Source organism: Protopterus annectens, chromosome 14.part0, assembly GCF_019279795.1.
Source record: "Protopterus annectens isolate FY-2018-M chromosome 14.part0, PAN1.0, whole genome shotgun sequence".
Classification (NCBI taxonomy): domain Eukaryota; kingdom Metazoa; phylum Chordata; order Ceratodontiformes; family Protopteridae; genus Protopterus; species Protopterus annectens.
Genome location: NC_056748.1, coordinates 878591946 through 878608638, shown reverse-complemented (window position 1 = coordinate 878608638; position 16693 = coordinate 878591946). Strand labels below are relative to the sequence as shown.

Genomic DNA, 16693 nt, shown 5'->3' with positions numbered 1-16693 from the left:
GGTTTATTTTACTGAATGTGACATAGGTTACTGTATAGATTCATAGGTGTTTACTAGGCTAGCGACCACAAAGGCCATTTTAAGCCTAGCCATACATCCCAAATCCCTGACATGTTCTGGTGCCCTTGGTAAGTGTTTACGGGCTTGGGAGATGAACCATTTACAAGCAGGGGCCTGGGAGATGAACCGTTTACAGGCTGCCTGTGTCCATTAGAGTCATAGGCACAAAACCAGGGAAGAATTTTCTGTTCCTCATCCAAATGTATGTTTTTTTATACAGTGGAAGAGATCGTAGCCAATACAAAAATAAAGCAGTAGTAGTTATAATTAATTACCTGTATACCATATATGAAAAAAGCAATAGTTATACCACTAAAGCTGGTAGTTTGAGTACCATGTAGTTTGAGAAGGCTTTTCCTATGCACAATCAAAGCCCTCCTCAAAACTCTTGAAGAAATTGCCGACATGGGTGAGACGTTTGTAATAGGAGGGGAAGACATTTATAAATAAGGAGTCCTTTTTGATTGTACATTGTTTATGGGTCTTTTAGAATGTCACACATATAGATCAAAGCACTATTTTACACATGTTTTTCAGTGTTAATTATGGGAAAGATCTTTGCTTATAATTTAAAAGTGCTATTACTATAGGTATAATGAATATGTTGACTACATAAATTCCTTTCTTCTTTCAATGCAAAGCCTCAATGTTCCAGTATTTTAGGTATCTGTGCTGAGAGACAATGAGGCATACTGCATATAAATGAAAAAATTACTAATTTGCCTTGTTTTTAATGCTTTAGTGCTTGGCCTAAATCAAATGACTCTGTGCTGAGTAAGAATATGCTTCAGTGAATCATACAACAACAAAAAAAAAACTTGTGATAATTATATCAATGATATAATATTGTTTTTCACACCACAGGGTATAAGTGCCTTCAGAAGAAAAGACTTTGTTAGTCTGGTGTTATACAGGGCGGCCACGGTGGTGCAGCGATTAGCGTTGCTGCCTCACAGCAAGAGGTTTTCCGGTTCGATCCTCGGCTGGGTTGCCTTCTGTGCAGAGTCTGCATGTCCTCCCTGTGGTCGCATGGGTTTCCTCCAGGTGCTTTGGTTTCCTCCCACATCCCAAAGACATGCTGTAAGTGGATTGGATACTCTAAATTGGCCCTAAGCGTGAGTGTGTGGGTGTGTGTGCCTTCTGTGGAAGGTTGGGCGCTGGGCTGGCAACTCGACACCGGAAAATTCCACTGTCAGTCATGAGCGGACAGGTGATCCGCTGTGGCGACCCCTAACCGGGAAAAGCCAAAAGAAGAAGTCTGGTGTTATACATGTTTTCAAAACAGTATATTCATTTTATTTATTTATCTTTTACAAAATTTAAAGTATACTGCACCTTTTGTATGATGGTTTCATGCTGTACATAGATTACATTTGTCAAAACAGACATTATTTCATATTTCAATTTAATACCACTATTAGAGACAGTTACCAGTATTCTTAAAAATAATTTTATTTTTTTCCAGGTGGCTCTGCAGAATGCTTCCTTAGTCCAGTGGCAGAATTGCAATTAGAAGGTGAGAAGTTCTCAATGAACACTGAATTCAGACAGCAGACATCGAGCATTAATTTTCATTCCTCCACATGGCCTCTTTGCCTTCTAAGGAACTGGAAAGTTCACAAGTGAAAATCACAGTGTTCTGCATTGCATGCCAGAATCTTTACTCCTGCTAAGTGTCTAAGGCACCTCTTTTTGGGCTACGTCTAAACAAGCCATTGTTGCATTGCTAGGACAGTAATGGCAAAGTTGACAGTTGTTTTGGTGGACAAGATTGAAGACGTTGACAGTTGTTATGACCCGTAAAGATTACTGCAGTGTGACAATAGCAGCCACTGTAATATTTTCAGCTGCTGACATGGGTAAGAAGTTTCTAATAGGATGGAGAAGGAATGTTCAAATAAGGAGACTTTTTTGATTTTACATTGTTAGTAGGTATCTTTGAAAAGCAGAGATCAAAATACCATTTTATGTGCATTTCTTTGTGTGACCTTTTATGTAGTAGTTGTACATGGCACTTACCTGGTACAGAATATAGCAACAAGGCTGATTCTTGTGCAAAATAAATGTACATTTAGCCATGCATCATGGAGGAAAGTTCAGCCTCTGTTTTATTTTAACTGCTGTGTACACTGAACACTAGCTGCAATGAAGTATGAAATTATTTTTACCTAGTCTGAAGAACACATTTTAATAGGTAAATGTTTACTAGGTAAAAAAATATGAATGTAATGTTTCATTTTTAAACTATTTATTTATACAGTTCAAAGAAGATGTTAAAAATGGCATAATTGCCAGTCTTATTTTGCCAGTTGATAACTGGCATGTGTAAATTTAATTTGTAAATGTTTCTTTTAGGGATAAACAGTATTGTGTATTGTAAACAAGTTGTGTATATATATTATTACTGATTAGGAGTTTTGTGAATTTGTATTGCTTTTACAGTGTTGTAATCAGTATAAAAATGAAGGTGCCTATACTGACACATTTTGAACAGGGCAGTTAGTCATAAAAGAGCTGAATACAGAACTCTTGTTTGCAGAATATTCCACTACAAATCAACTGTCAGGTCACTATACTGCAAAGCATCAGTTAATATTTGTAAATCATTTTTTGTAAAAATGTTGTGAATTGTTAGCAAGCCTTCACTGTAAATAATGTCCTTATATGAATCATAATGTATCTTTTTACATTTGTGCTACTTAAAACTAGGACACATAAAATAAACCCAATGAAATGCCATGCATATAAGTAATACATTATGTATCCCTTCATATGCACAAAACTGATGAAATCCTGAGAATGACTGTTACAAGATAATTCAGAAAAAAACATGGTGTATTGCCCAGTGTTGGCCATGTTTGTTAACATTAACATGTACACAGAGTTCCATAATCATGTTATTCCTCAAGACAAAATAGACTAAATGAGGATGTATGCATATATGTATTCAGTTTTGTAGCTGTCTCTTATGAAAACAGTGGTCACTGTATTTTTTGAAGCTGTGTCAGGAGTTTTTAGTGCAAAATATCTAGTTAGAAGCCAAAAGGTACAGTTAATTCTGTAAATATCTTAAAAATCTCCCAGACTAGGCATGTGCTCAAGGAGAAAAAAAAATTAACAACATGGTAGGTAGATGGTTAAGTTGTGTGGTATTGTTTTCACATTAATTTTGTAAGTTAAGGGAATTGTAAATATGTATTTATTAAAATGTTTTATCTTATTATTATTATTATTATTTTTGTACAATGCCTAGATGTTTTTTTTCCTGCATGGTGATGTTTTCTAAGCATGTTTTTAAACTGTGGGCAAATCTGTGTTTTGATTATTTGATAAAGCCAGTCTTTGAAATGTTCTACAGCACTTGATTTTTAAAATACATTCTGATTTGTTAGTCCTTTTATGTAAATGGTACAGCATGTAGAATGTCACACAAAATTGCAAATTCAATGTTTATATTGTAAGATGGCACTAAACTTAGATTATATACCCTGTAAATATTATTTAGGCAGTTTTAATGGTTATATCAAATTATATCAAATATGTTTCATTATATACCCTGCAAATATTCTTAGACAATTTTAATGGTTATATCAAATATGTTTCACACATTAGTAGCTTAAGGACATAGAATGAAAGCCGCCAGTACATTGACATTTTTAGAGATAAGATGACAATTGTATAAATTGCTGATAATGTTCCTATGCATTATTTAGGATGAAAATTATTCAAATTCCTGATAATAACCCTCTGCATTATTTTATGCTGCTTATTTTTAATTTGCATTTTTTTCTGTCCTAAAACTTTACTTTTTTCATATTTTAAACGTAATTTATTCAGAACTTAAAACATTTATATAAGTACATATATAAGAGAACCAAGTTTTTTTTTTACATGATTGTAATTATAATTACTTTCTGCACAAGCATTATGTTACAAATACCCGGGATTGTATTTGTTGGCAATCATGTACTTTAAATGCATACAGTATAACATACTGTAGGAAATAGTTAAGTCTTGTGATTGGGAGATAAATGCCGTAAAGAAAAGTCATCCATTTCAGGCACAACTTGTTTACACCAGTAAACACGTGATTTTGATCCAGATCCCACATCCGTTTCAGGCACAACGTGTTTACACCAGTAAGCACATGATTTTAATCCAGATTCCAAAAGACTGGGTAGTGCAGGCCAGACTTTCTGAGGAGAGGAAAGCTCTGCCAAGACTTGGTAAAAGTGTCAAAATCCCAAATATGCATGAGGTCAGGGCAAGTTCTTAACCATCATAGCTTCTCTGTAGTGCCACAATAAGGATGATGTGGCACAGGCAAGTGTTGGTTCCTACTTAATATTACAGACTTTGATTGAAACTTTATCTACAAACTGGTGACATAATGTACTTTGAAAGTGTGTAGTGCAAAAAGAAAAATGTTTTGCATTCACTTTGTACCTTGAAAGTCTCTGATTTCCAGTAAAGAGGGATGAAATTTCACTAGATGTGATGATCAGGTACACATAGTGAACATTGTTTTATGTTTTTGTGGCTTTTCCACTGAAACTGACATTGTGTTACGTGTTCTTGTTTATTGGTTCTTTTAGTGAAAGTGGCGTCGATGAAATTAAATGCTATCTACCTGTTCATCTGTCTGTAGTCCTTTCTTTTCATATTTAAATACTGCAGTTCAGAAAGTTCCTTTCTTCTGTCTATGTAAGAAACAACAAACACGCATGAACATTTGTAAACAAACACAAAGGCACACCAGGATGAAGCTCACACACACACCCCGATGTATGTAATATACAGCAAAACATTTCATCATAAAAGGTTGGACAATTAAATAATAAATCTGTTATGTCAACAAATGTACACAGAACATAAACAGACAAAAAAATTTCTTGTAGAGAACAAGCCTTCCACTACCCCTTCTCAATACTTCTGCACCTTTATTTGTGCTACCTCTGAGATCACCCATCATTTTGTTAGACAAACTTCCACACCCCTACTTTTCCACGAGCTGATTCATTTCACCAAAAAAGCAGGAGTTATTAAAATAAAATGGGCTATTTATATTTTGTGTTTACTCAGTATAATTACATATATGATTATATCAGCAATGGTCAACTGCATAAAAAACAAAGAACAACCATAAAAGGAGCAAACAAAAGAAATCAGTTACACAAACAATTGAACACATAATAAAAATAGTGCTCTACAAAATAAAGTAAAAAAACAAAAAATAATTTCCCGTCAATGTTTTATGAAGGATGGCAAGCTCCCTGCACTCATTGTAGGGGGCTGTGCACCACACATCCATGCTATTTTATATGTACCAACTCCAAGTTCGCACAACAGTAGTGAAAAGGCAAATTCTTAATCCTTGCTGTACTTCAGTCTCATACAGTATGTTATACACCACAGACTTCCATAAATATACATAGAGGGCATCACACATGCCTAGCAACACATAACAGACTTGTACTCACTTCCACTAAACCCTGAAAAGCATGCTGCTTCGTATCATTTTGGCAATACATAAAACAAAATAAATGCTGATAGGTCTGATACTGAAAGAATACCACCAATGCAACTACTGTACTCCTAACAGCATTCACAAAAATCAACCCCCTTCACCTGCCCTACATAAAACCACCTCTACTCTGTTATACAAAACCATCAAAACCTCCAGTACACCACCACTAACAATCTGATGTTTCCAGCTATAACACAGACAAGCATTTGACCTTGATAACATTAAACAAAAGTGCACTTGACTAACTGCATTTGCTCTGTATCACACCCCTACCAGATGATTGATCAAAATGGTATTCTAACTGTGGCACAAGATGAATTAAACATAAAAAAATAGCAAATATCATTGGAGGGGGGGCTCAATTATATATACTAACTCCAGGATTGCACAATATCGGGGGAAAAAGCATATTTATTCCCCAGTCTTGAGAAGTGTGCAGTCATACACACCTGTCCACCAACTTTTGTTGACCAAACAGGTAGCTAAAGATAAATAGGTGTGTGTTTCTCACATAATACACATATACATGTAGGTACAACAGTCTTGAAATGCTGTCATGCATTATGACTTGGGAAGGGAATACCCTTACAGACGTGATGCACAATAATTTTATCTACATGGCCTTTCTGGTCAAGCATCATTACATCCAAAATAGAGGACAGACTAATATTATCTGTTTTGTGGGGCAATCCAGCAATGGAGTGAGACTATAATTAAGAGTTTTATGTCCACTGTGGATAAGTATTATATCTATTTTAACACCACAGTACTCTACAAGATTGTCTGAAAGAAACAAAGGCATAAACTTGCAAAGCTGTACTTCGCTCACAGGAGTGTTCTGCAACTCAGGACGTGTAACTCTGTGTCCCATACTTCAGGATACTGTAATGATAAGGTCAGAGATATGTCGTTAAAGCATGCCATTCTAATTTTTACTTGCTTTCTGGTTTGAAGCAGCAACCAGATTCCTTTATATGGAGAGTCATTAGCATTCCGAGAAAGTTTTGAGACCTACACACAGCAAGCAGACAGTGCTTTGTGTGAGTGTTTTCTTACCTCATGAGTTTCTAGTAGAAAACTACTCCAAGTATAAACAATTTTGAAAATTCTCCCTTTAAAGCATATCTTAAGATAAAAGCATCTTTGTTTTCCTTTCAAATATATTTAAATATGTAGATTAGCATTTTTTCTAAATACTGTGTGTGCTTTGTTGTTGGTGAAATATTTTAAATGCAACTTTAAAGCATTTATGAAAAGTAAGCCACTCTCTCTCTATCTCACACACACACACACACATACACACAAACACATACACACACACAGTTTGATTTTTTTAATTAGGCTGATAATGCTGTTTGCTTTGGCTTTATTGGCTTTCTATGAGGGTATTGTGTTACAGATTAATTTTTTGTGTGTCACGAGGGACATTATTTTGTCTTGTACAGGTGTATATTAAATCTTTATGTAAAGTGCCAGTAAAGAGAGAGAGAGAATAAGTACGTGTGTGTGTGTGTGTGTGTGTGTGTGTGTGTGTGTGTGTGTGTGTGTGTGTGTTTTGACACTGCAGTCCTTTGTGACAGCTAAGTGCAATTTACTTGATAACCTGCATTTAACCTGTTCTTGCCACCCTCATAGTGCCTGTGAATATCTGCTGTGCTCAATGACAGACTGCAACAAGTAAAGCAAAATAAACTCAGTAGATTGTAACTGTTAATACTTGTCCTTTAAACATTACCTGTACTACAGTTCTTTTTTTTTTTTTGTAAATATATATTGCAGTTTAGATATTTCATTTTTTTCTGTGTATATAAGAAATAAGAAATAAGGAATGAATATGAAGATTTGTACTGGTAAACACTAAGATAAATATGAAGTTAACAGCTGAATACACTGCAAATCTGGTCACTTGCTCATTAAATGTGTTGTTCCTGTTGAGTGAATGTGTTACAAAATGCAATCACATTAACGCCTATGCCAAATAACTGTTGTAATATGAGTACATTTTATGCTTAGTTTCACCACATAGCTTTAGGGAATTTTATCTGGTGCATTTGTATTCTATGATATTTGTAATGCCTTTAGAATGAATTTTGTTTTTTCCATTTGTGCTGCCGTATGTGTTTTGATGTTTTAAAATACTGTCCTAGCCTAATCATTTTGTATATGTCCTTTATATGTATGTGGTAGCCTTTTGTACATTTTGAAGCTTGTATTGTATTTTTTTTTGAAAAAATGAACCCTCTGCAAAGACTACTTAATTCTGCCAACTTGAAATAAAGATATATATTATGTACATCCATGAAAGAAAAAAATGCAAGCAAATGGCATCTGTGTTATTAATGCTTCATATTGTATTTATTATAAACCAACTGCATTTTAGACAAAACAGCTTAATTAGTTATTCATGAGAATCAAACCATGTGCCATGCATATTGTCTGGATTACTTGCTTTTCATAGAAACAGTTCACCTACAGGTAAAGCAATTTGTTTGCATCTTTAAATTCTTTAAATGCTGGCTGGCATAAAGGATTAAAAAAGATATATGTACACAAAATAGTTGTACCTTTTTGCAAAAATCAGAGAATGGGCCCTTGCGTTCATACACAAAGTGAGCAGAGGCATAGAAGCATTCTGTGTGATATTTTAGTATGTAGCCATTTAATTCATGATTGTGATTCATAGAATTGGCCTGTATTCCTTAATGGTGACATACACAGCTTTTGAACTATGAACTCTGCATGAGAGTGTACACAGTAATGTACTATATGGTACTGTACCTGATTCATTCCCAACAAATGTAAATGGAATTGTAAATAAACACACCATGTCTACAACACAAAGAGCATGAAGGGACTGTAAATACAGAAAGAGTTTTTAAACTGCAAGCACGCTTACAAATCACAAAATGTTAAAACCATGACATGGCTTATGTCAGTAACAGCTGGAACTGCAATACAATAAATAAACAATTTCAAAAGTGCACAAACACGAAACCACATAACACCAAAACATTGAAACACCGTAAAACACAAATAAAAACACAACACTCCCAAAAAATAAAAACAACAATAAACTTAAAACAAATTTACCATTTTATTAAATTTAGCAAAAACTTAGTGATGCAAAACAGAGGGAGCAAATTGTATTTATGAGGACCTGTCTGAGATTTTTCATGAATCTGAATCATTTTCTTATTAATGAGCTGCAGAGTTGGTTTATCTTTTACAGCTGTGGCCTAAATGATGGCTCTGCAGTTTGGTTCCCAGCTTGGGTACTTTGTGTCTACATGTTTTTTTTTTTTTTTGTGGGGTGGGTCTGTTGTTTTCTCCATTATTCCAAAGGTATGCAGATAGGTGAACTGGTGATCATCTGAAACTTTTTAAATAGGTATGTGTGTGAGTGAGTCCTACATGGAACCCTGCCTAGTGTTGCTTTAATGCATTGCACACAGTACCTTTACTTATACTCTCCATTTCCTTTGCAATCCTGAATAGGGTAAACTAATATCAGAAATTATATGAATAAAAATCCAAATAAAATCATAGTTCCCATACCCAAGTTACCTAATGCACAGAAGTGCTTCATATCAATTGACAAAGCCATCGTCTCTCCAAGATATGAGCTTGTGTTTAGTTAAAATAAGATTACTGAAAGAATTAAACCCGCACATAAGGCAGCTGTTTAATCCGACCCAGTTTGGCTTCGTCAAGGGAAGATCATGCCTTTTGAACTTGGTCGACTTCTTCGAAACAGTCACCAAGGCCATTGATGAGGGAAAGGCAGTCCATACAGCCTACCTTGACCTTGCAAAGGCTTTCGACACAATACCCCACTCTGGTATTGTAGAAAAACTTACCAGCTTAAATGTAAACCCATATGTCACAAGATGGGTTGCAAACTGGCTTAAGGACAGAACCCACAGGGTTAGAGTTGCTGGCGCTATGTCAGACTCCAAGCCGGTCACAAGTGGTGGCCCACAGGGCTCGGTCCTTGGCCCCCTATTGTTCGGCATCTACTTCTCAGAAGTACAGGCCAACATGGGAGGACTTTGGCTGACAAAGTTTGCAGACGACTGCAAACTGGGCGCCATAGTGGAAAGTGCATCGGACACGGATATCCTTCAGAAGGGACTCACAGAAACAGATAGCTGGTGCCAGAGCCATGGCCTGAAGTTAAACGCCAAAAAATGTATAGTCATACCCTTCGGGAAAAACAAGGTAACCCCAAGCTACCATATAGGTGGCAATCTACTAAGCACAGAAGAGGTTATCAGGGACCTGGGCACCCAGGTTGACAGTGGCCTTTCTTTTGACACTCACGTTGCTAAAGTGGTTAGAAAGACCTTCTACATTGCCCACCTGATCATGAAGGGATTCACATCCAGATCTAGTGAGGTCATTGTTCCCCTGTACTCTTCACTTATCAGACCAATGATCGAGTACAATGCCCCATTCGGGATGTATCTCGCCCGACATCTGCAGCAATTGGAGAGACCCCAAAAGTTTCTCACCAAAAGGATAAAGGGACTCCAAAATCTGTCATATGCTGCCAGATTGAAGAAACTCCAGCTCTATTCAGTCGCATACCGTCTGCTCAGAGGTGACATGTGCCTGACATACAAGGCCATGTCCAACCCGAATTAATGGACATGCTCCACCTCAAAAAATCCAAATCCACCAAAACCACTAGAGCAAGCGACTTAAACCTTAGCACGGATATAAATAGGACGTGCTGGAGGGATAGATTTATCACTCAGAGACTCCCTATGCTGTGGAATAGAGTCCCGGTCCATGTGAGGCAGAGCACCTCGCTGGCTCTGTTCAAGAGAAATCTTGACCTGTGGATGGGAGATCGTAGGTTTACCCCGGGAATCATCTCTGTGTCACTGCTGGACAGAGGCACAACAAACTAATGGGTACAGTATTTTTTCATATAAGGGGTGGCGTAAGCCACAAAAATTCGGGCTAGGCTTATAAATGCCTTGGGGCAGATAGCCTAGTATAAACCTATGAACCTATGAACCTAATACTTACAATGCAGAACTATGGCCCAGATTCCAAAAGCTCTCAATGTAAGTTACTTTCTGTGGTAAAAGCCTGCCCTGATTCTGAAAGATTTGCTGTCAAAGTAAGTGATTTTTTTCTTAAGTGTAAGTCCTGTCTGTAAATGAGCTTACACAGAGGGACAGATTCCAAAAGACCTGCTCTCAGTGCAAGTGACTTTACTCCTCAGTAAATCACTTACACTGAGAGCAAGTCTTTTGGAATAGGAACTTATGTCTTTCGAGGTGATATTTTACTGTATCATATTAAAGTTAGTCATGCGCAGCTAAACAAACTTTGGATGTTTCCTAAAGACAAGGAGTACACAGATCAGCAGTATTCAGCTGACAGGAAGGTAAGAAATGATTGCACAGTCAACAGGTCTACAAGAACTCCAGGAGCATCTCATTTCAGTGTTTGTAAGGCACTGTGAACACAACAGAAGAGCACAGACTGATAGCTTCAGTACTTTAGAAAAGTTTCTGAAATTCAGAAACTTACCACCAGTATAGCCATATAAATGTCTCTCAACCAGCTAGTTTCTGTATCATTTGACAGATTACAGGTAATTGCTTTTTAATGATTTGTGCTCCATTGTTTAGAACTCTTGCCAAGAAAAGCAGTGTAAGAACTATAGTAATAAATGGATATGAAATGCAAATAAAAGTATAATGCACATAATTCCTGCAACAAACTTCATATTTACAATAGTAACTACTATGGATAATAAATATATACAATAAAGTTGTTCATTCAGTTTTTAAGTAATGCTTAACATAACACTGCTTGTTAAAACTCTGTGGTTTCATGCAGAGTTCCTTTGCAATACTTCTAGATGTTGAATGCCTCAGGGCTTAGGCCTAGAGTTATAGCTGACTATTCTGACACTGGATCCTCCAACTCTTAAAAAACATAAAAAGCTCCACTGCCCTTGCAATTGTTACAGTCCAGGGAGCACTGACATGCTTCAGTTCTGCAGTCCTGGGGACGCTTCTGTCTTTTTAAACTTAACAACTGCTTGTTACATTTTTTGCAAGCAGTTGCTACAGTTCACACATGGAACACTAAAGCACTTCAAGTCTGAAGTCCTGGGAAGGGACTTTCTTGAAAAGAAAAAAAGTTTATGCAACAGACGTGGTGCTAAAGTGCTTCAGTTCAGACTGCAAATGCAATACCAGCATTTAAATGCCAGTAATGCACAGAAGACCCATTTGCATCTACTGCTCTTACCCTCAGTACTTCCTGTCTGAGTCAGCTGTCCCCTCTGCCCAACCCTAGGGTACTATAGCTTAGGACACTTCATAAATCAGAGTAACATTGGCAGAATGACAGACGCTAACATATTAGTTAAATTAGTGAAATATATTAGTTGCATAATAGACAAAAATCAAATCAGCTTTTAGTGTTCTTTCTTGCAGGTAATTGCTAGTGAAGCATTGGGACTGCACAAGGTTTTGGGAGTGTAAATGTTCTTTTGAATCACAGTTTTATTTTATTTAATACTTGTTAACCATGTAAGCAGGCCCTTTTCAGCCGTGGCCTGGGCCAAATAGGCTCTGTATCAAAACAAACAGATGGAATTTCCCAGCTGTCTTCAGTTCCCCCAGCTGAAGGTAGACCACTTGATTCTGCAGCATCCATGCAAATATCCTTTCCTACTCTCACCAATGAATTGGTAGTGGCCCACAAGAGAACTTGTCTGTAAACACAAAATAGCTTGTTTCTGGGATGGTGCCTCAAATGCACGTGGTGAAGCTTTGTACTCATTCCATATGAACATACTCTGGGGCAAGATGCCATCTGACCTCTGACCACCTTAAATTCAAAACAATTTTAAGAAAAATGTCCACAGTCATCACCTTAACTCTAAAGCCTGCCCTTCTTTTTCTTCTCCAAGTTAATCCGTTGCCATTCCCCCATCCCACTATTCCTTCTCTCAAACTGCAGATTTTCTCATCTCATCAATAACTCAAAAATGTTCCTGTTTTCATAATGGTTGATATAAATCCTTAACGATTTCTGCATCCTTGATCATCCAGAGTAACAGTGCAACTCCCCCTCACTCACTTTTGCGCTCTATCCTATAGATTTTTACACTTTTTAGTATTTTTTGCATATTCATCAGCATTTATCTTTTGATCTTTTCCCTTCTTATACTCCTAGTTCCACTCTTCTACAACTATCTTACCCTAATTACTTCTTCACTGTTGTATGTTTTTCTCTGAATTAATGTCTTTTTTTTTTTTTCCAGATTTTCTCCCCAGGCTTCAGCTGAAGAGAGGGGTCTTGTATGACTCAACTAAACCTTCCCAGTAAACAAATGCAAATAAATCAATCAATAAATTACAAAACACAAACAGTATACATGTTTGCATAAAACAAAGTATTACAGCAGCATACGCATATACTGCAAAGCAAATTAAGGAATAATTGTACTACTACACTTATCACAAGAGAGTGAGAGATCAATGCCACAGGACGAGTCAGTATGTCTGGTCAGTTTTCCAGAGCTGAGCATCCTTCCACCTCTTTCTCTATCTGAGCTGCTTCCACTTTCTCTGGGATTCTTGCACACTTCTAGTATAAATGTAGTTTCATCCAGGCCATATCAGAAGATTTGATGAAAGCTCACAAAAGCGAAAGTCACAAAAAAAAAAAAAAAAAAAAAAACAGGAATATTGAAAACCTGGAAGGTTGAAAAGCGAACACCTTGACTGTGCAGTATTGTGGTACAGTGGGGCTGAGGTTTTGCTCCTATCCCCAGAGTAGTACAATTTCGGAATTTGTAGATATAATTAGATGTTCTTCATTCCACATTGCTGCAGTCCTAACTATTGGGTAGTCCGCTGTCCAGTCGGCCCGAATACCAGAGTATATGGCTGACGTCGGTCAGGGCGCATTAGACTGACGTCAGTACGTCAGGGTACTAATGCGCATGACCGACGTCATATCCTCAGTCTTTTTTGCCGCATGGTCCGATGCAGAAGCAGTTTTGCGAGTGCAGGTTGGCGTTCTGAAATTTTCTGAAGTCGGAGTTTCAGACCGAATCAGAGTTGGCTAAGTACCCCGTTGGGGAACATTTTGGTTTTTTCTTGCCTCAGTATTTAACCGGATGTCAGAAAAAGTGAATAACTGTATTTCTTGTGGGAAACAGATACCTCATAGGGATTACCATACCTTGTGTATACCTTGTTTAGGGCCTGAGCACGACGTTGTTGGATGCCGCTCTTGTGCTAGGTTTAACAAACGCACTATTAAGAGAAGGTTAGACTGTGCCAGGTTAGTGTTTGGGAAGCGTTGCAATTATAAAATGCCGTCGGATGCTCCGACGCCCGCTTCGTCCAAAAAGCGCAAGGACAAAACAGCGAAGCCTAGGGTTGATGAACCGGCAGTCCCGGACGCCGGTTCTTTTGAAGGCTCAGTGGAGCCAGAGGTTTTGCCAGGAGTTTCTTTGGAGTCTCAGGCAGAGACTTTACTGTTACAGGATGTGCCTTCTCAGGAGGTAGGCCAGGCTGAGGGGGCTTCTCAGGTAACTGTTCTTCCCTCTCTTCCCAAGGTAGTTAGAGCCTCTCCTTCTGTGTCCAAAACTTCTTTGAGAGGTAGGCCAAGTTTAGCTTCAGTGGGGGCTTCTCCTAGCACTTCAGGTTCTGTGCCTAAGAAACATATGCTTAAAATGGCAGAAGATTTGATTACTATGATTAGAGGTTCTATGCCCCCTCCTGATAAGAGGCCTAGGGTGGAACCTGAGTTTGATAGTTTTGAACAGTGTTCAGAGGCTTCTGAGTCTTCTGCGGAAGATTTGCAGGAGTATCCTCCTTATTCTGATTCTGATGTGGATGATTCCACTCCTACAGCTTCTCCTCCTGAGGATTTCTCATTTTCAGAGACTCTGCATTCCATGAGGGAGCACTTTAAATGGGAAGGCCAGGATTACTCTGATTCCAGGAAAAGGCTTAGGGAATTCTTGTTTTTACCCCAGCATAGGCCCTTAGCTATACCTCCTGTGTTAAATGTGGTGGAAGATGTTTTTGCAGAGGCTTCCTTGAACCCTGATTCTTTGCCTCCTGCTCCTGTTAAACCTGATAGGTACTATAGGGTGCCTGAAGCTCATAAGTATCTTTTTAAGAGTCCTAGGGCAGACCCGGAAACTGTTTCTCAGGGACCTAAAGGTGTTAAGGCCTCTGTGGTTTAAAACCCTGTTCCCACTGATAAAGAGGCAAGGGCTTTGGATAGATGGGGAAAGAAAGTGTATACTTCTTCCACTTTAGCCATGAGGGCCTTGAATTGTCAGTTTCACATGCTAAAATATCAAAATTATCTCCTTTCACAACTGAAATCTAAGGTGGATGCTTTGGCGGAAGGTATTGAGTGTAAAGAGTTGCTGGATTTAGTTCATGTGTCTGAACAAGTGGGTAAGCATTCTTTGCAATGTGGTTTTGATGCTGTACAGGCCTCCTCGAGGGTGGCTGCCACTAGTTCTGTTCTTCGCAGGCATGCCTGGTTGAGGGATCAGAATTTAGCTGAGCATGTTAAGACAAGGATTTTGGATGCTCCTTTACAGTCTGATGTGTTGTTTGGTTCGCCTGTGGAAGCAGTTTTAAAGAAAATGGAGGACAAAGCTAAGTCTATGCAAACTGTTAAAGATTTTTGCAGGTACAGCCACCAAGTTTAGTAGAAATTGGCCTACTAAGGGATGGACATATCCTGCTTATGATTCCCAGTCTAGGGGTAGGTCTAGACGTGGTAGGGGCAGAGCTCAAGGTTCTTTTAGGCCTAGAACAGGAGTTCACCTGCTCAGACTTCTGGTGAGGGCAGGGGTCAGTCCTTTCGTAAACAGACCCAATGACCTGCCTTTTCAGCTGCCAGTAGATTCTCGCCTGGCAGCTCCTTTGGGAGGAAGACTGTCTCTTTTCAAAGAAAATTGGGATTTAATTACTCAAGACAGATGGGTGTTGGATATCATTCACCACGGTTACAGGTTTTATTTCCATACATTGCCCCCTTTCAAAGGCATGCCAGACGTTCCTCCTCCACAAAGGAAAGAGGCTCACAAGCAAATTTCTCTGTTACTCCAAATAGGGGCCATTCAGCCAGTCCCTGTATCAGAAAGGGGCCTAGGATTTTATTCTCGCCTGTTCCTAGTACCAAAGAAGGGGAACACGTGGAGACCAATTTTGGATTTATCTATCCTCAACACTTATCTGGACATTCCCAAGTTCAAGATGTTGACGTTACAACAGCTTTTACCTCTGCTGGGCAAAGATCACTGGATGGTAACTTTAGATCTCAAGGAAGCTTACCTTCATGTGCCTATAAGACTAAGTTGCAGGAAGTATCTGCGTTTTCGAGCTGGAAATTCTCATTATCAGTTCTCTGCATTGCCCTTTGGCATATCTACTGCGCCCAGAGTATTCACAAAGGTTCTGGCTCCAGTGATAGCTTACTTCAGGCTAAAAGGAATTCAAATCTATCCTTATTTGGACGACTGCCTGCTTCTGGCTCAAGAAAAGGAAGACCTTCTACAGCATCTGGAATATGTTATAGCAGTGCTAAGATGCCTAGGGTATTCTGTGAACGAAATAAAGTCCAGTCTAGTACCCTCTCAAGACATGTGCTTTCTGGGTGTGAGACTGAATACAGCAGCCCAGATGGCCTTTTTAACCCCGGACAAACAAAAGAGTCTATCCCTTTACTTCCATCAACTATCTCATCAGTCCGTGCTGACTGCAAGGACAGTCCTTCAAGCATTAGGGTTCATGGCATCTTGTATTCTGGTGCTTCCCAATGCCAAACTGCATATGAGGAAGCTGCAATGGTATCTCAAAAATGTATGGACACAGCACTGCCAGGATTTGGACACTGTCATTCAAATAATACCTTGCCTTCAAAAAGAATTTTTGTGGTGGGCTCAGGAATGTCACCTAAACAAGGGACTCTCTGTGACCCGGCCAGAGGCGAGTCAGATTTTAACGACAGATGCCTCGGACATTGCTTGGGGAGCTCATCTAAATGGAAAGTGGATACAAGACAAGTGGCCTGCCAGACTACAGCATCTACATATCA

General features: G+C 38.5%; 1 protein-coding gene across 1 annotated transcript in view; it reads left to right on the top strand.

The window, feature by feature from the left end:
• The window catches only part of PLCE1 (phospholipase C epsilon 1), an 838097-nt gene extending 830287 nt beyond the window's left edge, over positions 1-7810 (top strand). Inside the window, exon 32 of the mRNA XM_044055634.1 lies at positions 1526-7810. The gene's annotated coding sequence lies outside the window, so the exon portion shown is untranslated. The remainder of the gene's footprint in view (positions 1-1525) is intronic.
• Positions 7811-16693: the final 8883 nt, after the last annotated feature.